Consider the following 26,471-nt stretch of genomic DNA (forward strand, 5'->3'; position numbering starts at 1 on the left):
AGACCCCTCTAAAATGCTTATAACTATAACTGCCTATTTTAATGGTTCAAACACTAAATATATCTTATACGTACTATCATCCTAAAGCCCTTAATATAATTTCAAAGTCATCTTACAACATTACCCATAAAAGTATATGGTGTTCAACTACGTGTGAAATCTAAACTCAAGTCCCCTCTATATTCAAGCACAGCTATTTTCTCTTAGACAGTATTGAAGCTGCCTAGTTTTCTTTTTTCAGATATGGGAAACACTGGGAATTCACAGATTTAGATTTAAGTACTGTACAGTACTTAAATATCTAATTATGCATTTAAAAATATACCAAATTATAAATGCAATCAACAGTAAAAAATTACATATTCACTTTTGTATGCACGTTAAAACGATTGGTATTTCTAAGTAATGATGGTGCACCTGCTGCTTTTACCTTGGAAATTGATTTTTCCTACAGTTTTAGTTCTTTTGATGAAGGAGTAGTAGTTATCTTGCAATCAACTGTTATTTACTGCCTATCTCTACCCAACAATGATGGGCGACTTTGTGAATTCGGGGTTTTGGGTTGGGAGAACACACCTAAGCATAGCAGTCATGTATGTATTCTGGTAGAGGCCTAGGAATACGCAAACCCACAGGGAGCCATATGTTCTAGGAAGGGAGCTGTTGAGGGGAGATGGGTCACTTGGGGTGGTGGGTGCACCAGGTACAAGTTGGTAAACATTTGTGGGGGAGGGTGTTTGATTGTTAGGTAGAGTGTGTTAGACATAAATAACATTTGATCACAAAAGACTACTTCTTCATCAAAAGCACTAAAACTATAGGAAAAATCAATTTCCATGGTTAAACAGGCACGAAAGCATCACTTAGCATTACCACCAAGGTTGATTGCACACTTGACAAGTTGTATAATTGGTGCAATGTAATGAGGATGGGGGTGGTAGAATGATGTCACCAAAGTTGCAAAGAGGAACTTGGAGTAACTTTGGACCAAGGTAACACTTTTATCACGAGCCAAATACACATTTACTTAAAAAAAAAAATTGTTCAATGACACTACACCGAAAAAAATAAAAAACACTGTAATTGTAAGGACGACATTCGGGCGAATGTTTGCCCTTCCACTGTAAAAATCTTTATATCCATGTGTCCTCTCTTTTCTTCCAGGAACTAAAATGTAGAGTATTTTATGCCCTTTCTTTTGTTTTTTTTTATGTACATATGTCAGGAATCTGTTCCCTCTATGTAAAATTTTTCATGTATTTTTGTCTGTGAAGAAGCATTCAAAACAGGGGCACTGTCCCCTTTTGTTTGTTTGTTCGTGTGTGCGTGACGGACAATATGCTTCCGTCTGCACTCTGCCATATGTACAGCCTCATTTGCTGAATAAAATTAGTTTGCTCGCTCCCCTAGTCTTACTCAGTCCTCACAATTGGTGACCCAGCAGTTTTGGCTTTGCCATTAAGGGACTAATTACCGCCACTCACCTTCAGAGAACTTTTAACGAACCCGTACAATGCCTAGTCTAGGTTCTCTGGTACTCCTCAAAGCCATTCACGACTTCTCGTCGACCGTAAGTGTGAGACTGACAGACAATCCGATGGAGAGCTCAGCGCATTCACTCGACTCTAGTGTCTGCCTCGACCCCGCAATCCATGCGATGATCCTTCTTTGCACTCGAGTCCTCAACGCCCGTTCCTGTGCCCCGGATGACCGCACTGTCAAAGCCCCACCACGTCAAGCTGCCGCCCTTCTGCAGTGAGGATGTTGCAACGTGGCTGCAAAGGGCAGAAATATAGTTCTGGATCCATGGCATCACCCGGGACAGCACCAAAGCAGACCTCATCACCGGGACTCTCACAGCGGATGCCTTCAAACACCTCGCCCCATGGATGCACACCCAGCGTGGGGAGCTGCCCTACGAAGGCCTGAAGAGGGAGCTCATCCAGGTCTTCTCCCTCCCAGTTCCCCAGCGAGCTGCCGAAATTTTCGACCTCATGGTCAACCCCATGACCACCTCAGATCCCAGACTGGTCTGGCACAAGCTCCAGGACCTGGTCCTCCTGCCAGAGGTGGACCACCAAGGACGAAGGCAGGAGGCGAGTTTCCTCCACCAAATCTTCCTTTGCCAACCCGCTCCTGAAGTCTGAAGCCAGATCACTAATGCCGAGACCATGGGGATGGAAAGTCTGGTGCAGCGGGATTTCACGCTGTTTACTGCCACCCATGCTGCAAACTCTCATCTCCTCTGTCAACCAACAGCCTACGGCAGGAGGACATGGTTGGTGCAGCATACCAGCAATCGCTGAAGCCCCTTCCAGATGTCGGGTGGTGCCACTTCCATCGCCAGTTCGGCAGCAAGGCGCGGAAATTTGACCACCCTTGCTCCTTCCGCCCTTCAAAAAAAGGAGACAGCGCCCAAAACAAGCCCCCATGGCAGTGGCAGTAACGAAGTCTCAACCCAGGGGTTTCTACATCTAGGACAGCATCTCCGGCCTCAGGATGCTGGTTGACACTGGTGCCATGCAGTCTGTGTTCCCTTCATCTGCAGAGTGCAAATGGGACACCTACGGCACCAGGGCCCAGACCATCTCGTTCCTGGAGGCGGATTTCCTCACCCACCACCGCCTCTTGGTGGACGTGGCCCACCAGCACCTTGTCGATACCGAGACCTGCCTCTCCCGCCCACTCGCCAGAGGACAAAGGGCACCCACCATCTGCTCCATCCTTCCCCACCAGATACGCCTCCCTTCTCCAGGAGTTTCCAGACGTCTTCTGCCCCGAGCTTCGCCAGGTGGCTGGGGCCACACCCAAGCATGGTGTCTTCCACCATATTGAGACCAAGGGCCCCCAACACACAGCAAGTTCCACCACCTCCCGCCAAAGCTCCTCCAGGAAGCCAAGACCGCATTCAAAGAAATGGAGAAGATGGGGATCTGTAAAAAGGCAGCGATTCTGTGGGCATCCCCCCTCCACATGGTGAAGAAGACAGACATTACGTGGAGGGCCTGCAGTGACTACCAGCACCTGAACCTCGTCACCACACCCAACAGTTACCCCCGCGAAACATACAGGACCTCACTGAGCCCCTCCACGGCGCCAAGGTCTTCTCCAAGATTGACTTATTAAAGTTGTATGGTCAAGTCCCTGTCCATCCCAATGACATTCTAAAGACGGCGATCATCACACCCTTCGGATCCTTTGTTTGCCTTCACCTTTGGCCTGCGGAATGCTGAGGCCACCTTTCAACACCTCATGGACAGCATCTTTGACGACTTACCCTTCTGCGTTTGCTAAGTGGACGATATTCTTATCTTTTCCAGATCGCCGGAGGAGCACCTGAAACACTTCTGGGCCATCCTGAGCTCCTACAGGAGAACGGACTTGTCTGTTTTGACAGATGCACCTTCAGCGCCGAGAAGGTGGATTCCCTCGGTCACAAAATTACAGCAGCAGGAGTTCGTCCAATGATGTCAAAGGTGGCCACAGTGGAGAAGTTCTCGACACCGACAACCGACAAGGTCCTCCAAGAATTCATCAGGATGGTGAATTATTACTGAAGGTTCGTCCCAGACATCGCCCGCACCATGTGACCTTTGACTGAGGTCCTGAAGGGCAAACCTAAGAAGCTGACACAGGGAGAAGACCAGCAGCTCACCTTCGCCCGAGCCAAGTCTTCTCTCAGCAGGGCCACCACCCTGGCTCACCAGGATCCCGATGCACCCCTGACACTCACCACCAATGCCAGCAACATCGTGTGGGGCGCTGCCCTGGAACAGCTGGTCAACAGAGCTGCCACAGCAAGACGGGCAACACCTGGTCCACAAGGCAGCAACATCATCTCGCGGCCGTCTCCAAGTTCGGGTGCTCCATCGAGTACGTCCCTGGCAGAAGAAATCCCGTAGCTGACACTCTCTCGAGGGTCGAGATGAACTCCCTTCACCTGGGCATCGACTACGAAGACCTAGTGCATGAACAAGCCTCCGACCCCAAAATAACAGCCTACCGGACCGCCATCACTGCCCTTCGCTGGGAGGACATCCCCTTCGGCCCCTCCAGAACGACGCTCCACTGCAATACCAGCACAGGACACTTTTGTCCCCTGATACCCGCCTCCCGCAGGAAACAGGTGTTCAACGACTTTCATGGCCTCTCACACCCATTGCCCCACATGACAACCAGGCTACTGACAGATAAGTTTGTGTAGCACAGCATCAGGAAGGACGCTTGGGAGTGGGCCAGAAAATGCATTGCGTGCCAGAGTAGCAAGACGGGAAGGCAGACCAAATCGGGGATAGGCTCTTTTCCCCAGCCCAGGCGAAGAATCGAACACGTCGACGTCGTCAGGCCTCTTCCTCCATCCGACGATGCCAGATACCTCCTGACAGTGGTCTACCAGGTGGCCTCGTACCAGGTGCACCGGGGCCACCTGACCAGCTGGATCAGCCGCTTCAGAGTGCCCAACAACATCATGACGGACCGAGGACCCGCCTTCACACCAGAGCTTTGGTCTTCCCTGGCATTCCTGATGAGGACCAAGCACCATGCCACGACGTCCTACAATCCCGCTCCCTCAAGGCTTCCTTAATGGTATGCTGTCACGGCCCCGATTGGAAGGCACAGGTTTCCTGGGTCCTCCTCAGTCTCCAAACTGCCACAAGAGCCAACAGCAACCCTTTCCTAGCAGAGAAGGTGTACGGGGAAACCCTGACAGTGCCAGGCGAATTCTTCCCCACCAACAGCGATGATCCTGATATTCCCCTGGCTAGATTGCGTGCTGCCGCCCAGAAGTTCGTTCCCTGCCGAGAGACGTATGTTGACAGGAGGAAGCAGTTCCGCCTACAAGCCTTGGACTCCTGTAGGTTCGTCTTCGTGAGGAATGATGCCACCCGCCTGCCCTTGGCAAGGCCTACTGGAGCCCGCACCAAGTCATCCATTGGGAGGAGAGGAGAACACAGTCCTCGTGTCAATTGGCAGCCGCGAGGACTGGGTCTCGATAGATCACCTCAAGCCCGATATCATCCCCAACAAAGACAACCCCGCTGAAGGCCCTTGCAAAACCCTGACGCTGTTGGTTCCTGACAGTGCCTCTAAACGTTGTCGAGGCCACCCAAGGAAAGCAGTCAAACGCCCCAGGCCCACTACCAGGGGTGGCATCCTGCTTTCTGGCCCTTAAGACGACAAGGACACGCAAGACACCCCTGAACCGAGGGAATTACGAACCCAAGGACTCCTTCAGCTCCCTGCAAGATTCTGTTTGCCATCCAAAGATTCTACGTAATCATTGTTTTGGGGGGAGAGTATTTGTAAGGATGACATTCAGATGAATGTTCGCCCTTCCATTGTAAATATCTGTATATCCATATGTCCTCTCTTTTCTTCCAGGAACTAAAATGTAGAGTATTTTACGCCCTTTCTTTTGATATATGTATATATGTCGGGAATCCGTTCCCTTTATGCAAAATTATTCACAGCGAGGACCCTTTCCCTTTTTGACGCTTCCATCTGCATGCCGCCTTATGTACAGCCTCATTTGCTGAATAAAATTAGTTTGCCCGCTCCCCATCTTACTCAGTCCTCACATAATCACCAAGAGTAAGGTTTAAACAATGACTGTAAATCACAAGCGCAAGCAGTGAACTCACTAGGGAATGCAAACACTAAATGTTCTCAATTAACAATCCATAATGATGGCATAATGCAGTAATTTGAAATACCATAAACAAATAATGTTAACAGAACTGTTATCACAATCAACGGTTGAAATACAGCTACTTTAAGAATGTGGAGCGGTCGGTTTTACTGATTTAAATACCTCTTGTTAAGTAATATGAAAATGCAATTAGTTTATGTGTAATGTGTGGGTGATGAGGCCTGTGATTAGCCAGAAGAATGGTGGTGGGAGTTGATTGACGTCATTGAGGAAATGGAAACTGACACCGTATTTGAAGAAAAATAAAAAGAAAAAATTCTGAAGTATTGAGTAAATATATGAACAGGATCTTGTAATGCATGTGAGAATTTTGATGAAGTGAAATAAATTGTATTTTAAAGGAAATATCGGTGTAGAGAAATGTTATGGGCCAGGCACCTATTTTACATATTATTTATACAATACATACAAATGTATACATATTATACATATATACAGACATATAGATATGTATACTGTTGAAGAATAAATTTTGAAGTTGATAGAAACCAAATATTCTGTCAGGAAATAAACGATGAAATATTATTGCCATTAATGAATACTTATTATCATTATCATTATGTGTTTAGGAACTAATATAAAGGTCATCATACTAACCTAACCTAGTAGGATTGTGTTACCTGGCCGGTGGAGGCTTTGCCCCTCTGGAACCCCCTTTAAAGAAAACCTAATATAAAGGTTACCATATGAACCTAACCTAACGGGTCATGTTACCTGGTGGGGAGCTTTGCCTCCCTGGACCCTCCTTCCTTAAAGGAAACCTGATATAAATGTTACCATACTAATCTAACCCACCTAACCTAGTGGGCCATGTGACCTGGGTGGGGGAGATCCCCTTCCTTAAAGGAAACCTAACCCACCTAACTTAACCTAGTAGAACATGTTATGTTAAGGGGAGGGAGCTGGACCCACCCCTCAAAGGAAACCTAATATAAAAGCTACCATACTAACCTTACCTAGCTGGGGGACAATCCCCCTTAAAGGAAACCCTAAAATAAAGGTTATTATACCAACCTAAACCACCCAACCTAGGATGAAGTGATACTTGGCCGGACCTCCCTTTAAAGGGAAGTTAATATAAAGGTTATCATAATAAAGGTAAATAAAGACTACCAGGAAATATAGATGGTAATTTACCAAAACTAAAATGTTTGTAAACGTATAGAATCAAGCATAATATGAACGTAAATGTTCTAAGAAACTAATAATAAGGCAACATATAAAACAAAGAAATTGATATGGGTGAGAAATTTGTTATAAATGGTGCAACGGAAATAGACAGATGGGAATAATGAAAATAAAAGAGAGTTACTTGTACAAATCACGTATGAAATATCCCCCAAACAACCATCAATTTGACATCACTGACAGAAAGGTATTGAAACGTTCTAAAAGTATCTTCTCAGCCCTTAAGCATTTTTCAGGGGCCTGCCCTTGGTTGCAAGGTAATATTGCAAGATATATAGGGTAAAATTATGAAGTCAGAACATGACTGCACATATTAAGCAAAACTGTGAGAAACAGAATAGAAATAAAAGACTGAAATAATATCCCACGATTACAAAACAAATGAGACGAAGGAATCCCCCCAAATATTTACTCGGTCTTATCGCAATGCACCATGATTGGCAAAATTCATGTCCCCCCCTCCCTCCCCCTTACGATTTCCCTCACTTAGGAGTCTGTGTCTGAGCCAAAGTAGCAGCTGGATTTTGCCTGTGAAACAGCTATATTCTCGGTTTATGCGCCGGCTATTTCCACTTGTATTTCATGTTACAAATGTCATACATAACAGGAAATACCACAATAACATGCCAAAACCTTCACTCCACTTTGCTTTACGCCACTATTATGTGAAGACATCGCTGCACTTTTCTGCCCAACTGTATTAAGGTTGACCATCACTCAATATGTGTGTCATACCATGACATGAGTGTTATTCAAACAACCTAACCCGATTTCTGTTTCAGGTGTTGTGGAGGCTGAGGGATTTATGGAGTTCCTCTGTAGGCCTGTTGGGGGAGCCGAATGTCTGAACTTATCAATCAAACATAAGTTATGAGGGGCCTTCCAGCATCTGCTTTGACTGTGACCATGACGACTTTATGCAGCATCAGTGATGTGTTCCAGGGTGCTGCCTTATGCATCATCTCAGAGTGATGTCCTCCTCTACACACTGATGTCAAAGGCTATGTTTATCAAGAAGAAGCCCAAGGAGAGGAGAAGGAAGTTATCATCGCCACCTTCATCTCATTTGTTGTTGATTGCTGTCACCTCCTCCCCTTCTTCTTCCGAAGCTAGCAAGCGGTGGAAGAGGAAGGTTGCCTTGTTTTTCTGCGGGAAGCCTCATAGAGCTCCTAGCAGCCAGCCCTCTTTATGCAGAGGACTGACGGTGGTCTCGTTAGCTAGAGTACTGCTGCGCCTGTTGCCTAGTGCATGGGTACAGCTGCTACCTGCAATTCTTTGGAACCCCAGTATACAAGTACAGCCCCTGGCAGTCCGCCAACCAAGGCTCCTGGTGCCAGCCCTTGTAACCCAACCACCCGGGCCACTGGTAACAGGCCTGGTCTCATGCTAGCATTCTTTCAGTTCTAATCACAAATTGATTTAATTCCTCTACAATTTTCTGTTCTGAATACGTGAACAGGTAGGATGCAGGGTTTTTGGAGTGATTCCAAAAACCATGTACTGAACAGTCTACTGTAACTCCTTCAAGATGCAGTAATGCTTTTAATTTTTCACATTCTTTTGGTGAGCACAGTATCTCAGGCTCTTGGTTACAACACTTCACATGTTAAAAATGCCACAATTAGAATTTTCCAGACTAAAGGTCAAACACTTAAAGGTTTCAAATATCCCTGATCTTATTTCACATACATTTTTGGTGACTTTCCCCTTCCTCCGTGCTGGACCATAGGGTTCCAGTGTAATTGCACTACATTTCCGTGCCAGAGGAGGGTGCAGAAGTCATCATCTTTGCCAAAGGGATATGGAAGGTTCCATGACTACTACTTTGTTACTAATTATATAAAGAATGAATCGAGAGAAAAAATAAATGAACCTGAATATCTTAAAAAGACATATTCAGCCTTTCATTGAGTTTGTTCTTCTGCCAATGGCACCAGCAAGAGCTGACTCCCAAATGTCCATTCCTTACCCTACCCTACTGAGAAGGGCATCAACACAATTAGGGTGGTTCAAATGGTAGCCAAACCCGCATATTTTGGGACTGAAAGTATTACAAGAATACAATCATTTTCACCCTGATCATAGTAACAGGCAAACAACAAAATGCTGAGAGTCCTAGCCATATTTATTTGGGGGGTGGGGGGAGATTGTACAGTCACATGACCGTCACATGCAAATAAGGCGTCATTGATGTGTGTTGATTCCCAGAAATGACAGCTCAGCTACTGCACAGACCAGCAGCAACAGGGCCATGATCACAAAAGAACAGACCACATTTCACAAGTAACTGACATATTTTCATTCATAAAAAATCTTTATAACTATGGTTAAGTCTGACAATTTTCCATACTAGTACATACTAATACTACAATGTATCATGAGAATGGCCCCGAGGCCTGCTGCAGTTTTAAGTGTTAATAAGTGTTATAATGTTATTTACTATGTTATCAACAAGTTCTGAAACCTTGTATGCAGAGGACTCGACTGAATTTGATCTGCTGAAACACTTAAAGAAAGTATTCTTCAATTTTTACCATTATCATTTTTACCCTAAATGATACTTCAAATTCATACTATATTATAGCTTAAGAAGTAGTAAACCTAGCTAGTCTACCAGGGTTGGTCAGCAAATAACCAAGGGTAGCCTACCATAGACTAACCTTAGCTTAGCTAAGGTAGCCTAACTTGGTAAGTTAGGTAAACATTCAGGATTTCTTATTTTTCTATCTGTCCCTCTCCACACACTATGAAATACAGCTCGTGTGTTGCCTAGCTATGAAAGTCTAAGTTATTCTTACAGGCTAGCCGAACTTGGACTGTATAGTGTAAATAAGTTATGTTGAATTACAGGTCTGTATGACTGTGACATGTTACATAGCATTATACACATATGTACCTCCTGGTAATAATTGCACTTGAAGATGTACAAATAGCTTCCATGACCTGGTTCAAATGCTTTGATCTGTTTCTGTTTACTCTCCCCTAAATCACAACTGTATGAATGTGAATTAATGCAGATTGTAATTACTTCTATAATGTAATTAACCCTTAAACGCCGACTGGACGTATTTTATGTCGACATTTTTCGTCTCTCGGGTGCCGACTGGACGTATTTTACGTCGACATACAAAAGTTGTTTTAAAAATTCGCGGAAAAATACTTTTAGGCCTACCAGCCGAAAACTCGAATCACGCGCCTTGGGGGATGCTGGAAGTTTACGGATAAAGGTGTTGTTTTGTTTACAATCGTTACGCAGGTGCGCAAGCACGAATTTCTTTCTTGCCACACTAAAAAGTATCTGTGACACATCTCGGAAATTATTTCGTCACTTTGACATAATTTTTGTACCATTTTAGATTAGCCTTTACATGGAGTATTATATATGAAAATGTGTGCATTTTTATGTAGAATACAACAAAAAATACTCATGATGGTAGCTTTTATCAGTTTTGAGATATTTTCATATAAATAACGATAATTGCCAAAATTTCAACCTTCGGTCAACTTTGACTACCGAAATGGTCGAATAACGCAATTGTAAGCTAAAACTCTTATATTTTAGTAATATTCAATCATTTACCTTAATTTTGCAACTAATTGGAAGTCTCTAGCACAATATTTCGATTTATGGTGAATTTATGAAAAAAATTTTCCTTACGTCCGCGCGGTAACTCTTCCGAAAAAAATCCTACATGCGATGGTGGTAATGTTTGCACCATTTTAAAATTAGCCGTTACATAAAGTTTTATATATGGAAATGTGTGCAATTTCATGCACAATACAACTAAAAACAACCCATGGTTGTAGCTTTTATCAATTTTGAAATATTTTCATATAAAAAATGATGTGACAAATTTTCAACCTTCGGTCAACTTTGACTCTACCGAAATGGTCAAAAAACGCAATTGTAAGCTAAAACGCTTATATTCTAGTAATATTCAATCATTTACCTTCATTTTGCAACAAATTGGAAGTCTCTAGCACAATATTTCGATTTATGGTGAATTTATGAAAAAAATAACATTTTCTTTACGTCCGCGCGGTAACTCTTCCGAAAAAATCATACGTGCGATTGTGGTAATGTTTGCACCATTTTAAATTAGCCGTTACATAAAGTTTTATATATGAAAATGTGCGCAATTTCATGTAGAATACAACTAAAAATAATTGAAGGTTGTAGCTTTCCTCATTTTTGAAATATTTGCATATAAATCACGATAAATAGAAAAAAAACCACGTTTGGTCAACTTTGACTACCGAAATGGTCGAAAAACGCAATTGTAAGCTAAAACTCTTACAGTTTAGTAATATTCAGTCATTTATCTTCATCTTGAAACAAATTCGAAGTCTCTAGCACAATATTTAGATTTATGGTGAATTTAAAAAAAAAACTTTCCTTCCCTCCGCGTGCGGATTCTCCTCCACAAATCTCCGAAATGCGTACGTCCCATTCTCGGAATATTTGCTCCATTTCATATTAGGCATTTCATAGAGTTTTATATATGAAAATGTGCGCAATTTTATGTAGAATAAAACGAAAAATATTTGAAGGTTGTAGCTTTTCTAATTTCTGAAATAATTGCATATAAAAATATATATAAAAAAATTTGACATTCGATCAACGTTAACTCGTCAGATATGGTCGAAAACTGCAATTGTAAGCTAATACTCTTACAGTATAGTAATATTCAATCATTTGTCTTCATTTTGAAAGAAATTGGAAGTCTCTAGGACAATATTTAGATTTATGGTGAATTTTTGAAAAAAATATTTGTTTACGTCCACGCGTTACGAATTCATGCATTATTTTGTGATAATATTTTCTCTGTGTTGCTTTTATTGTTTTACAATGTGTTATATACCAAAATTATCGCAACTTAGTGTACATTACAACGAAAAACAATGTAACTTGTTACCTTTAACCGTTTTGCGCACAGCGCGATTTGAATACAATTATATAGGAAATTTCGTTTTTGCGCTATCATATATCGCATTATTTATATATGATAATGATAATTTTTTTCATTTCTGATGGTTGCATACTAAACTTCAGCCAATGACAAAAAAAGGAGTCAAAAATGAACTCTTAATCTTGAAAACTAAGCGCGCTGTGATTTTTTGAAAAAAAATATTTTTGACGCTTCCGCGCTCACTCCGAAACACCTCCGGCACACGGGAGACAATTTTTATTTTACTGCTTCGGCGTTTAAGGGTTAAATAACTAGTTTCTCTCATAAGATCTATGAGTATCCCTGTAGGTTCAAATATGCCTTTAAAATGTCTGCAGGAAGCTTGTTAACCCTTTACTGCCGACTGGACGTATTTTACGTCGATATTTTTTGTCTCGTGTGCCGACTGGACGTATTTTACGTCGACATACAAAAGTTTTTTAAAAATTTGCGAAAAAATACTTTTAGGCCTACCAGCCGAAAACTCTTGAATCACGCGCCTTGGGGGATGCTGGGAGTTCACGCATCAAGATGTTGTTTTGTTTACAATCGTTACGCAGGCGCGCAAGCGCGAATTTCTTTCGTACCGCACTAAAAAGTATATGTGACACATCTCGGAAATTATTTTGTCACTTTGACATAATTTTTGTACCATTTTAAATTAGCCTTTACATGGAGTATTATATATGAAAATGTGCGCATTTTTATGTAGAATACAACAGAAAAATACTCATGATTGTAGCTTTTATCAGTTTTGAAATATTTTCATATAAATAACGATAAGTGCCAAAATTTCAACCTTCGGTCAACTTTGACTCTACCGAAATGGTCGAAAAACGCAATTGTAAGCTAAAACTTTTATATTTTAGTAATATTCAATCATTTACCTTCATTTTGCAACTAATTGGAAGTCTCTAGCACAATATTTCGATTTATGGTGAATTTATGAAAAAACTTTTTCCTTACGTCCGCGCGGTAACTCTTCCGAAAAAAATCATACATGCGATTGTGGTAATGTTTGCACCATTTTAAAATTAGCCGTTATATAAAGTTTTATATATGGAAATGTGCGCAATTTCATGCACAATACAACTAAAAACAACCCATGGTTGTAGCTTTTATCAGTTTTGAAATATTTTCATATAAAAAATGATAAGCGACAAATTTTCAACCTTCGGTCAACTTTGACTCTACCAAAATGGTCAAAAAACGCAATTGTAAGCTAAAACGCTTATATTCTAGTAATATTCAATCATTTACCTTCATTTTGCAACAAATTGGAAGTCTCTAGAACAATATTTCGATTTATGGTGAATTTATGAAAAAACATTTTCTTTACGTCCGCGCGGTAACTCTTCCGAAAAATTCATACGTGCAATTGTGGTAATGTTTGCACCATTTTAAATTAGCCTTTACATAAAGTTTTATATATGAAAATGTGCGCAATTTCATTTAAAAAACAACAAAACATAATTGAAGGTTGTAGCGTTTCTCATTTTTGAAATATAAATCACAATAAATAGAAAAAAACCAAGTTCGGTCAACTTTGACTCTACCGAAATGGTCAAAAAACGCAGTTGTAAGCTAAAACTCTTACAGTCTAGTAATATTCAATCATTTATCTTCATCTTGAAACAAATTCGAAGTCTCTAGCACAATATTTAAATTTATGGTGAATTAAAAAAAAAAACTTTCCTTCCCTCCGTGCGCGGATTCTCCGCCACATATCTCCGAAATGCGTACGTCCCATTCTCGGAATATTTGCTCCGTTTCATATTAGGCATTTCATAGAGTTTATATATGAAAATGTGCGCAATTTTATGTAGAATAAAACGAAAAATATTTGAAGGTTGTAGCTTTTCTTATTTCTGAAATAATTGCATATAAAAAATATATATATATATATAATAAATTTGACATTCGGTCAAATTTAACTCGTCAGATATGGTCGAAAACTGCAATTGTAAGCTAATACTCTTACAGTATAGTAATATTCAATCATTTGTCTTCATTTTGAAAGAAATTGGAAGTCTCTAGGACAATATTTAGATTTATGGTGAATTTTTAAAAAAAATATTTGATTATGTCCGCGCGTTACGAATTCATGCATTATTTTGTGATAATATTTTCTCTGTTTTGCTTTTATCGTTTTAAAATGTATTATATACCAAAATGATTGCAACTTAGTGTACATTACAACGAAAAAAAAGTAACTTGTTACCTTTAACCGTTTTGCGCACAGCGCGATTTGAATACAATTATATACGAAATTTCGTTTTTGTGCTATCATATATCGCATTATTTATATATGATAATGATAATGTTTTTCATTTCTGATGGTTGCATACTAAACTTCAGCCAATGAAAAAATAAGGAGCCAAAAATGAACTCTTAATCTTGAAAACTAAGCGCGCTGTGATTTTTTGAAAAAAATATTTTTTCTGCTTCCGCACTCACTCCGAAACACCTCCGGCACACGGGAGACAATTTTTATTTTACTGCTTCGGCGTTTAAGGGTTAATAAGATGTGACTTGTGGGGTTCAGGACTGATTTTTGTCAATTTTGTGTAAGATTTTTGACAAAAACATGAACCTTACTTGGGTTAGAAACGGCAAAAGGGATGAAGACCAAAAATGATGGATCACGCATAAGCAGCAAGACTATTAAATATTGGCTCTTAGGTATTAGGCTATTAAACCTAGGCTTTTAACCCTCTTACGCCGAAGCCCTAAAAATCAAAACCTCTCCTGTATGCCGGCGCCGGTTTGGAGTGAGCGCGGAACCGGAAAAAATAATTTTTTCAAAAAATCACAGCGCGCTTAGTTTTGAAGATTAAGAGTTCATTTTTGGCTCATTTTTTTTTCATTGCCTGAAGTTTAGTATGCAATCATCAGAAATGAAAAGTAATATCATTATCATATGTAAATAATGCGATATATGATAGCGAAAAAAAAAAAATTCATAGATAATTGTATTCAAATCACGCTGTGCAAAAAACGGTCAAAGCTAACGAGTTACTTTTTTTTTCGTTGTATTGTACACTAAATTGCGATCCTTTTGATATATAATACATAGTAAAACAATAAAAGCAACACCGGAAAAATATTATCACAAAATGATGTACGAATTCGTAACGCGCAGACGTAAAAAAATGTTATTTTCAAAAATTCACCGTAATTCTAAATAATGTTCTAGAGACTTCCAATTTGTTTCAAAATTAAGAAAAATGATTGAATATTACGATACTGTAAGAGTTTTAGATTAGAATTGCAGATTTCGACCATTTCGGACGAGTTAAATTTGACCGAATGTCGAAATTTTAATATATATATTTTTTTATATGCACATATTTCGAAGATGGAAAAAGCTACAACCTTCAATTATTTTTTATTGTATTCTTCATGAATTTGCGCACATTTTGATATATGAAACTCTATAAAAAGGCTAATATGAAAAGGAGCAAATATTAGGATAATGCGATGTACGTATTTCGGAGACTTGCGGCCGCGAATCGGCGCGCGGAGTGAAGTAAGGTGTATATTTTTCAAAAATTCACCATAAAATCACAATATTGTTTTAGAGACTTCAAATTTGTTTCAAAATGAAGAAAAATGACGGAATATTACTAGGCCGTAAGAGTTTTAGCTTACAATTGCGTTTTTCAACTATTTTGGTAGAGTCAAATTTGACCGAACGTGGTTTTTTTTCTATTTATCGTGATTTATATGCAAATATTTCGAAAAAAAGAGAAAAGCTACAACCTTCAATCATTTTTAGTTGTATTCTAGATGAAATTGCGCACATTTTCATATATAAAACTTTATGTAACAGGTAATTTTAAATGGTGCAAACATTTCGACAATCGCACAAAAAAATTCTGATTTTTTCGGAAGAGTTACCGCGCGAACGTAATGTTTTTTTTTCATAAATTCACCATAAATCAAAATATTGTGCTAGAGACTTCCAAGTCGTTGCAAAATGAAGGTAAATGATTGAATATTACTAGAATATAAGAGTTTTAGCTTACAATTGCGTTTTTCGACCATTTCGGTAAAGTCAAAGTTGACCGAAAGTTGAAATTTTTGCACTTAACGTTATTTATATGAAAATATTTCAAAACTGATAAAAGCTACAACCATGGGTTGTTTTTTGTTGTATTGTGCATGAAATTGCGCACATTTCCATATATAAAACTTTATGTAACGGCAAATTTAAAAGGGTGAAATATTGTGCTAGAGACGTCCAATTTGTTTCAAAATGAAGACAAATGATTGAATATTACTATAATATAAGAATTTTAGCTTACAATTGCGTTTCTCGACCATTTCTCGTAGAGTCAAAGTTGACCGAAGGTGAAATTTTTGCACTTATCGTTATTTATATGAAAATATTTCAAAACTGATAAAAGCTACAATCATGAGTATTTTTTTGTTGTATTCTACATAAAATTGCGCACATTTTCATATATAATACTTCATGTAAAGGATAATTTAAAATGGTGCAAAAATTATGTCAAAGTGACGAAATAATTTCCGAGATGTGTCACTGATACTTTTTAGTGCGATAAGAAAGAAATTCGCGCTTGCGCGCCTGCGTAGCGATTGTAAACAAAACAACGCCTTGATCCGTGAACTCCCAGCATCCCCCAAGGCGCGTGATACAAAAGTTTTCGGCTGGTAGGCCTATAAGTATTTTTCCGCGAATTTTTAAAAAAACTTTTTTGAGCCGACGTATAATACGTCCAATCGGCATACGGGAGACATTTTGACTCGACGTTTAATACGTCCAATCGGCGTAAGAGGGTTAATAATATTATTATGCCTATGGTTGAAGCTTACATGGGATGACAGCATTGAAGATGACAATTATTTTAGCATACTGTTGTATTTTACTGCCTGTCAGTTTGACCCATGAATAAAGAGTGATATTAAAGTTCTGCCTCTAGAGAGTAAAACTGTAAATTTATGGTGGAAAGAAAGGCACATAACGTTGGCAAACTAGTCAACTTTATTGTTCAAGTGTATAAAAACTATAGCAGGTAGAATGTGTATTTTGATGTGTACATATAGTACACATTATCCATGGTAAATACTGCAGAGGTCATTTACCAATCTTTAAAGACTGCTGAGAAAATTGGCTGTCAATGTAGCATGATAATAATCTTGTAACTTCACCATATCTGCATCTTTATGGCTTAACTGTAGAAAAAATATACCAGCAAAATTGAACATTTTTATTTCTGCATACGGTACATATTGTATTTTGTAGAAGGTGCATAAATCATTTGACAGTCTTGAAGGACAGCCTAGAAAACACGTTTTAAAGAGAACAGGATTTCACAGATTGCGAGTCTAGTAAGTTTGGTTCCGTTATTTTGGAGCTCGGTCTTTTAGCGATGAGCTCTTTTGGTGTGTAACCAGAATAAAACAAAAAGTCAAAATTTCTGTGGGAAAAAGTGGTGAATGTCAGCCATTGCCTCGCGTCAGTGGTCTCCCAACTTAATTATCTTCGTTCTAATTCATTAATAGCTGAAGTTCATCTGGTAAGTATTCCGACAAGGCATTGATGTAAACATCCATGTGGGAAACTGATACAAAAGATAAAGTAACTATCATTTTATTTTTTATGGCGAAGTCGGGATCATTATTATACGAATGTTAGAGCCCAAGGTGTATCAGATGCTTATGAGTATTATGTGCAAAATGAAAGAAACAGCCTTTCAGCTCCACTACAGGAATATATTCTTCCATTGCAGAAAAAGCTGCAGTGTTCATAATCACAATAAATGTATTTTGGCTGAAAGTCTGAAGACAGATCAGTTATCATCTGAAACATTCTAACGTATGTTGCCCAATGCTTATTAGGTAATAAAACATACAATATAGTAATAACTCCTCCATGCCTTCTTGCCATAATAACATAAACCTGAGAAAATAACCAAGGAGACAGCTTAAATGTTCCATCCACAAACATCAGATTCACATAAAATATTTACTCAGGTTTTTCTAACAAGAATTAAAATTTTCTTATCTTCCTGACCACTGTCGCCAATTAAAAAGCCTTCAGGTTGACCACCGTTCATCATATAAAATTTGTACTTGTCAGGGATTACTAGCACTCTTGAACTAAGAGGATTTGGAGGAACCAAATATAATTGATTTTGTTTTCTTCATACAATTTTTTTCATGGTATCTGGAGTTGGTAATGATGCAAGAGCAGCTTTCCGTGCAAACATTTATAACTGATGAGGGCACTTCATACGTTTCCTCACCTTTATGTTTTGTACTAGCTTTGATTTTAGCAACTTCCACACTTACTGATGAAGAACCATGAGAATGTCCATTCACTTCTTTTAACTCATGGTTTTTGGTGTGATTGCGACCTTTAAACCTGTTCTTTAATTCATAGATCGAAAACTTCAGAAAGGTTCGTTTTTGCTACATTTATCAAACATATGTATAACTCTCGTGTGCAAATTTTGGCTTTCTCTCTTCCCTCTAATGTTTTCCTCCATTTTTGGTATGGGCTGTACAAAACAATAGAAAGAAAATTGTATTACAATTTTCCATGAAGAGATAACAAGTTTGATTATCATAATTATTAAATGAGAAAATTATTACAAAATAAGACTGTAACCTATAGATAGTCATTAGAGCTTTGACTATCAACTTTCGACTTTTTGCTTTTGTATTTCAGTTTTCCAGTATAGGCAGTCCCTGACTCCCTGGTTATCAGCGATCCGGTCTTATCGGGCTTGTCTAGCACCAAAATTCGTTGATTTCCGGTTATCGATGCCGATAATAGAGTATTGGCATCAATAAATACACATTACAGGGTACTATTAACTGGTTATCAGCACCGATGCGCACAAAATATCACTGATTTTCGGTTATCGGTGATTTTTACTTATCATCAAGCCATTCAAACGGAACCCCCGATAACCAGGGCTGCCTTATAAAGAGACAGCAGGTTTGATTATCATAGGTGTTCAATGAGAAAGGTATTAGGAAACGAGACTAATCTATGGATGGTCGTTAAATCTTTGACTATCAACAGTTCCTGTTCCACTAGATTGCATGAGTTGAGTTGTTGTGTACATAAGGCTCTAGGCAGTGCACGTCACAGACCGGTTTGCTATCATAGGCTGTCCAATCTCTCCCTCTATATCTATGTTCTTACCCCCAAAACCAGACCACCCCTGGAAACCATGGCTAGTTCTGCATGATAGTTCCACCCATGAGGTATCAGTGTGGATAAAACCATGGATATCCCTCAGGCCCAAACATTATTTGGATGTTATTGATTGTACTACAGTTCCCACTATTAGCTTCAGATATAAACCCCAGTCCCAGCTATTGTAATTTTTCCCATTTATCAGGTCAAATAAATTTTACCAAAAATGAAAATTTCTACAAGACAGTCCAAATTCAAATTAATAAGCAACATTATATATAGGACTCATGGAATTGAACCCGGGAACAAATTCCAGTGGTTCAAGACCCCTTCATCTCATCAAGGTGGTCCAAAGTCGATGGGATAATATGGAGACAATAACAAAACAGAGTTAATCAATTTGGTAGCAAATAAGACCGATTTACACCTACCAAGGATCTCACTGATCTCCTATTTTTTTCTAAGTTTGTTGTCTCGAATATTCATAGTAAAACAGCTATTTAAAGAAGTATTTTCTCTCCTAATAGGGCTCTAGATCACGACAGAAGACTGTAATCGTTTATAGCTCCTCTCTACAAGATGTTGAAAGAATTCTTCATTCAATGGCTGATAAAAAATAAGTAAGTTTTTAAAAAGATTTTTTAATAAATTGTGTGAATATATGCTGGTCATTTTATGTTACAGTATTTCTGTCTAAACTCCCTTCTAGTTTGTATACTTTTTTCTTTTGTATCATGGTTTGCATTGTAGGTGTAGTACAATGTCATGAATACTGAATCGAGCATCTTCTCATAAGACTTCCTTGACAAGAATGATATCTAGTAGTGATGAAGGTGTTTGAAAATGCATGGAGTATGTAAATTCAACTTTAAATTTGATTGTGTTGTAATAAATGGGAAATTGCTTCATTCCAAAGATTGGATTATATTTAAAAGCTCATTTTGGAATGTATGGTAGAACTGTCAGTCATCGAGTTTTATTTTGACTTGAATGGTTTTAATAAAATATCATAATGACAATATATTGGCATGATGATATATAGCAGTCAGGAATGTTTTAGGAACCTGAGGTGGGATGTATCTTGGAATAGGAGTCAACAGATCATCTTTCTTGCAGGCCATTAGGATTAGGTTGGAGGGTGATTTTATTCTTTAATAGCCTTTGTCTTAGCAAGTGTGATAAGCTTATGGTTTTGTATCTGAATTACAATATATTGATGTTATTCTTTCAGAGTCAGATCTTGAGGTTGTTGACCTTTACAGAAAATGATAAGTAGTTATTTCTCTTTGATTAACCCTTTCCCTGCAAGCCTGTTATCACCACTAGTTGTGAGATCAGTATCCTGCTAATTGTGTAAGTGACCAGTTTTCTCCCTTCAGTATTTATACTTCAAGTTTGTTATTTTCTTTATTGTTATAATATTACATTGCACTGTTATGCTAGTATAATATTTTATTATAGTAGCGTGATAAAATATGCAAATGATATGTGGGCCATTATTCAAATACTGAATTATGCAGCTTTTATTAGTACATTAGTGCCTCAGGTTACGAAATTAATCTGTTCCAAAGCGGCCTTCGTAACCTGATTTTTTCGTATCTAAAACTACGTTGTACATGTAAATTGCCTAATTCATTCCAAGCCATACAAAAACACAGCAGTAAATTTTATAATAATGCTAAATTGACCAATAAACAATGAAATACAACAATTTGGACCATTCAGTATTTAAACTAACCATTACTGTACCTGTAAATAAAGTGTATTAGTGTACAGGGTATAAGAAATACTGTGTACATGTACATACGTATGTAGTAAAATGTGGAACCTTACCTTCGAGTGAGGTGATGTTCGAAAGTGGCGACAGAGGGGGAGGACAAACAGCAAACATGAACACTTAACTTTACGAAACATTAAAAAATGGCAGAAAACATAAACACTAAACTTTACAAAAGACATTAACAAATGGCAGAAAACATTAACACTTCTTGATTATCTCCATCTTCGTCTCCATAGAAAACATCCTCATCTTTCCGCGAACTTCAGCAACATTCTTGGGAGCCATGGCTAATAACGTAAGTCATTAGGTTCACACACAACACCATAAAGTAACTTATAGTACAACGAAAGTGAAATCACTAACACGAATTTATGTTATCAAACTAAATACAGTATATGTGAACGAACGAATTGCAGGCGTTTACGATAATGCTGCCGCAAAAAATTGGTCAAGGAACACCTTTACATAGAGGCAGGATGGGACAGATGCTGACCAATAGGAGAGCAGGATCTTACGGCGGGACTAGCATCAGGAACCAATGGGAGAGCGGGAGGATGGTGGCGAGTCTACTGAGTTGGCGGCGCACCAGTTTTAAAATTGTTCTCGGTGGCCCAGGCGAATCTCGGACTTTACCCTTTTGCAACCTGAGATATTTTCGTACACAGAAGCAAAAAAATCTTCGCCTTTGCTTTCGTAACCTGAATTTTTCGTACATAGGGACTTTCGTATGTAGAGATTCCCCTTGAAGCATGGAGTAAAGTAATGCCATTTTTGTTATTTCCTTTTAAGATATTTATTGCAAAACTGGAATGCTTGCTCCAGGCTAAAAATTTCATTGGTGAGACCTTTAAAAAAGCATCAAACAAAGACTTAGTATTCTGTAAGAAATTTGAATTTGTTTACTCCAATAAAAGTTTAATAGCACTAATTTTCACAAACTGAATCTTCAATGGTCTTCCATTTGCAGATTTTATCAAGTTTTCTTTGCTTATTCACACCTTTAATGGTTCATAAATCTACTTCCTCTTCTGCCATTTCTTCTGATTCACGACGATCTCTGATAAAACCATAAGTCAAAAAATGTCTAAGGTAGATTTGTCTATAATTGTTGTATGATAAATATCACTGTATTCGTTGCTTCGCTGTCAGAAGAACTATGTGATAGTTCAGGTCTACTACTAGCATTGTCATTTTCAAATAGAAGCGTCAGTACTACTTCATCACCGAGAGACAACCCCCCTTTCTTCATGGCATTTTGATGGTTACTGAAGGCCCAGGCCTTTACCTGACATTATCCAGTAAGATTGAGATCAAATGTTACCATTTGTTGCGGGAATATAGACAAAATCTCCTTACAGTGACAAGAGAAATGCATTATCTATCACGGACTGCCTAACTAGAACCAACAGCAGTATATTACTGAAGAGATCAGTCCCACACAGCGAAAGGGTCCATTTATGTCTAGCTATGATGATAGTTCAAGGGTTCAGAATAGTTCTAGAATCCCTGAGCCTTTTGAATTACTGGCATGTATTTTGTCAGCATGAACAGGAATAATGTCAGTCTTAGTAGATATGACTGTTGATACTAAAATGAGAATATAATCTGTAATTGGTTTAAGACTGATAATGACTCCCTGATTATTATTCCATAAAATTGTAGAAAGCATAGTTACCAGAAGGGGTTTTGGAACTTTTAGCTGTAGCAATTGAATCAACTTCACACAATAACGAACATTCTGCATTTTGTATACCACGTTGAAGGTACTGTACACAATCTGAAGGTCAATTTCCTGTCCTGTGGATGTGATCTACATATTAAATGTGCATCTTATACAAATTGCTCTTAATTGCTCTGGGTTTGCTGAAGTATTCAAAGGAAACTCTATATAAAGAAAATGAGTAGGTCAGGTGTTGCTGAAGTAGAGAGAATGAAGAGAAATTGGAAAATTGTCAACATTTATTATTCCTAATTGGTTGTTTTGAGGCTTCCAAAAGTATTTCAGCTGCATGACTTCAACTCCCAGAAAGACCATGTATACCTTTCCCAAATGGCTATCATTACCAAAAGTTTGAACACCTCATCACCCCATGTCACAAAGAAAAGAAGTTTAACTAGAGGTTTGTTCAGTTGTAGTATTAAAGGACATATCTTGTGGAATGCAGTACTCCCCCTACTCTTTTGTGGGGAGGGATAGGTCCCAGAACCTACAGCTGAAATGCAAAATCCGTGGAAATTCAAAATTCCCTCTAAAAATGATTATCTGTAACTGCTTGTAACTGCCAAGTACTCTGTACCCATGAAACTAAAATGCTAATAACTGCCTAATTTAATAACCCAGACAAAAATATACTGTACTATCATACACATTGAGGTAATTTAAAATTTAAAACACAAATACACCCCAAACCATCATTCCAAAACACTCAAAAAGTCTTCTAACACTACCCATCTACAACTGTTTCCCTTAAGTAAATACACCCATAAAATGCTTATAACTACCTATTTTAACAGTTCGTTTCCAAACTTAACAGTTCAAACAAAAATATACCTCAAACTATCATCCCAAAACACCCCAGTATCATTTCAAATTCATCTCACAATATTACGTATCTGCCTACAACTGTTACTCTTAAGTATCCCCTTTAATTCAAACGCGCATTTTCTTTTGCCTAAATCTGGGAAAATGGAGGAAAAGGTCTTGTAGGAGACACACACTGGAAGTTGATGGTTCTTACAAGTGGCAACAGGTCCACTTCCAGATATGGAAACATGTTGCTAATTAATTGAAAGAAGTGATTGTCTAACATTCACTCGGTCGAGACTGTTGTATCCCCTGATAAAGGGTCTGCTATTACAATGAAAGACCTCGTGAGGTGAATTACAGAAAAGTGTCATTTGATAGAGGATCTCTTATGTAAGAGATAGGAAGACAACCTTTCGTTCCAGCAAGTTGATATGACACTTCCTCAAAGTAGGTGACCACCTTCCTGCTACCTGACAATCCTCCCAGTGGTCTCCCCAACCTGTCAAGGAGGTATCTCTTGTGTATTATCACTTGTACAGACGGAGGAGTCAGAGCACCCTATTTTGCCAAAACCCCCTTCCAGGTCGGTCCACTGCTGGAGTTTTTCCCCAACTTTTGATTCCTTTGATGAAGTCAATCATGAATCTTTTTTCTTGCATGCTTAAATTTTTTAGTTGATATCTGAGGAGTGGTGTACCACTAATGCAAACTATAACAAGCCCATTATATGCTCTACCTGACATCTTGAAATCCTGGGCTGTGCCAGGAACCTTTCGAGTTCCTTCCTTATTCTGTTTTGAGTATTCATAGGGAAAGACAACTGACTGTGAAGAGCATCCCAACAAGCCCCAGCCACTGAAAATATCTGCTGGGTGTAAGGTGGGATTTGTTTCAATATATTTGAAAGCCTTTTGCTTGGAGGCTGTCGACTACTTCTCTTAGGCTTTGTAAGCACTCTTCTCTGGTAGGCCCCCAGACTAGCCAATCGTCTACGTAGATTACCAGTTGAATCCTTCTTCTCTGATTTCCCAGGCAGCTACTCTTGTTAATTTTGTAAAGATTTTTGGGGCAATTTTTAACCAAAACGGGCATGGCCTTGAATTTGTATGTTACCTTTCCTTATCCAGAACCCTAAGAAAGGATGGAAGGGAACAGCATTTGTGATATGTCTATACAGTGGAACCTCGACATACGAAAGTCCCTACTTATGAAAAATCCAAGTTACAAAAGCAAAGATGAAGATTGCTTCTGCAAATGAAAATAATTCAGGTTACGAAAGGGTATACTGTATAGTCCGAGATTCGCCCAGACCACCAACAACAATTTTAAAACAACAATTTTAAAACTCGCGCGCCGCCAACTGAGTAGACTCCCAACATCCTCCCACTCTCCCATTGGTACCAGATGCTAGTCACCGCTGTAAGATCCTGCTCTCCAATTGGTCAGCATCTCCCCATTGTGCGTCTACGTAAAGGCGTCCTTCGGCCACTTCGTCGCACCAGCGTTATCGTACGCATGCGGAATTCGTTCGTTCACATACATATGCATATTTCGTTTGTTAACGTAAATTCGTGTTAGTGATTTCGCTTTCTACTTGTATGTATACTTTATCGTGTTGTGTGTGAACTTAACTTAGTTATAGCCATGGGTCCCAAGAATGTTGCTGAAGTTCACAGAAAGAAGAGGATGCTTTTTTTGGAGACAAAGATGGAGATCATTAAAAAGTATGAAGCTGGCATGCAGTTGTGTGATCGCTAAGGAATACGGCCGAAATCCGTCGACGATAGGCACCATCCTTAAGCAGAAGGAAGCCATCAAAACAGCTACACCTTCCAATGGCGTGACTATTTTGTCCAACAAGAGGAGCCACATACATGATGAGGTGGAGAGGCTGCTTCTTGTATGGATAAAAGACAAAGAATTTGCTGGCGATATGATAACTGAGACGGCAATCTGCCACAAGGCCAGCGCTATTTTCGGTGATCCGGTTGCCCAGGCCGAAGACGACGGAGGAGAAGGGACATCAACGACAACCCCAGACTTCAAGGCTTCTCGTGGGTGGTTTGATAAATTTTGTAAACGGACTGGCATCCATTCAGTGGTGTGGCATGGGGAGGCTGCCAGCTCGGACACGAAAGCAGCCAAAGCCCTTATTAACCCTCTTATGCCGATGGGGTATAATAAAAATTGTCTCCCATATGCCGGGGGGGTTTCGGAGTGAGCTCGGAAGTGGAAAAAATATTTTTTTCAAAAAATCACAGCGTGCTTAGTTTTCCAGATTAAGAGTTCATTTTTGGCTCCTTTTTTTTTGTCATTGCCTGAAGTTTACTATGCAACCATCAGAAATAAAAAAAAAAAATCATTATCATATATAAATAATGCGATATATGATAGCGCAAAAACAAAATTTCAAATCGCGCTGTGAGCAAAACGGTTGAAGCTAACGAGTTAATTTTTTTTCATTGTATTGTACACTAAATAGCAATCATTTTGGTATATAACACATTGTAAAACGATCAGAGTAACACAGAAAATATTATCACAAAATGATGCATGAATTCATAACTCGCAGACATAATTTTTTTTTTCCAAAAATTCACCATAAATCTTAATATTGTTCTAGAGACTTCCAATTTGTTTCAAAATGAAGACAAATGATTGAATATTACTATCCTGTAAGAGTTTTAGCTTACAATTACAGTTTTCGACCATTTCGGACGAGTTGAATTTGACCGAATGTCAAAATTTTTATATATATTTTATTTCATATGCAAATATTTCAAAAATGAGAAAAGCTACAACCTTCAATCATTTTTAGTTGTATTCTAGATGAAATTGCGCACATTTTCATATATAAAACTTTATGTAACAGGTAATTTTAAATGGTGCAAACATTTCGACAATCGCACAAAAAAATTCTGATTTTTTCGGAAGAGTTACCGCGCGAACGTAATGTTTTTTTTTCATAAATTCACCATAAATCGAAATATTGTGCTAGAGACTTCCAAGTCGTTGCAAAATGAAGGTAAATGATTGAATATTACTAGAATATAAGAGTTTTAGCTTACAATTGCGTTTTTCGACCATTTCGGTAGAGTCAAAGTTGACCGAAAGTTGAAATTTTTGCACTTAAAGTTATTTAT

The 26,471-nt window shown here is 38.8% G+C and overlaps 1 long non-coding RNA gene across 1 annotated transcript in view; it reads left to right on the top strand.

Moving 5' to 3' along the window:
* LOC135222584 (uncharacterized) overlaps nucleotides 1-26,471 on the top strand; it is a 58,762-nt gene that overhangs the window by 22,498 nt on the left and 9,793 nt on the right. The window contains exon 2 of the long non-coding RNA XR_010316294.1: nucleotides 19,549-19,641. This is a non-coding gene — a long non-coding RNA (uncharacterized LOC135222584). The remainder of the gene's footprint in view (nucleotides 1-19,548; nucleotides 19,642-26,471) is intronic.

The sequence above is a fragment of the Macrobrachium nipponense genome, chromosome 8 (assembly GCF_015104395.2).
Source record: "Macrobrachium nipponense isolate FS-2020 chromosome 8, ASM1510439v2, whole genome shotgun sequence".
Taxonomy (NCBI): domain Eukaryota; kingdom Metazoa; phylum Arthropoda; class Malacostraca; order Decapoda; family Palaemonidae; genus Macrobrachium; species Macrobrachium nipponense.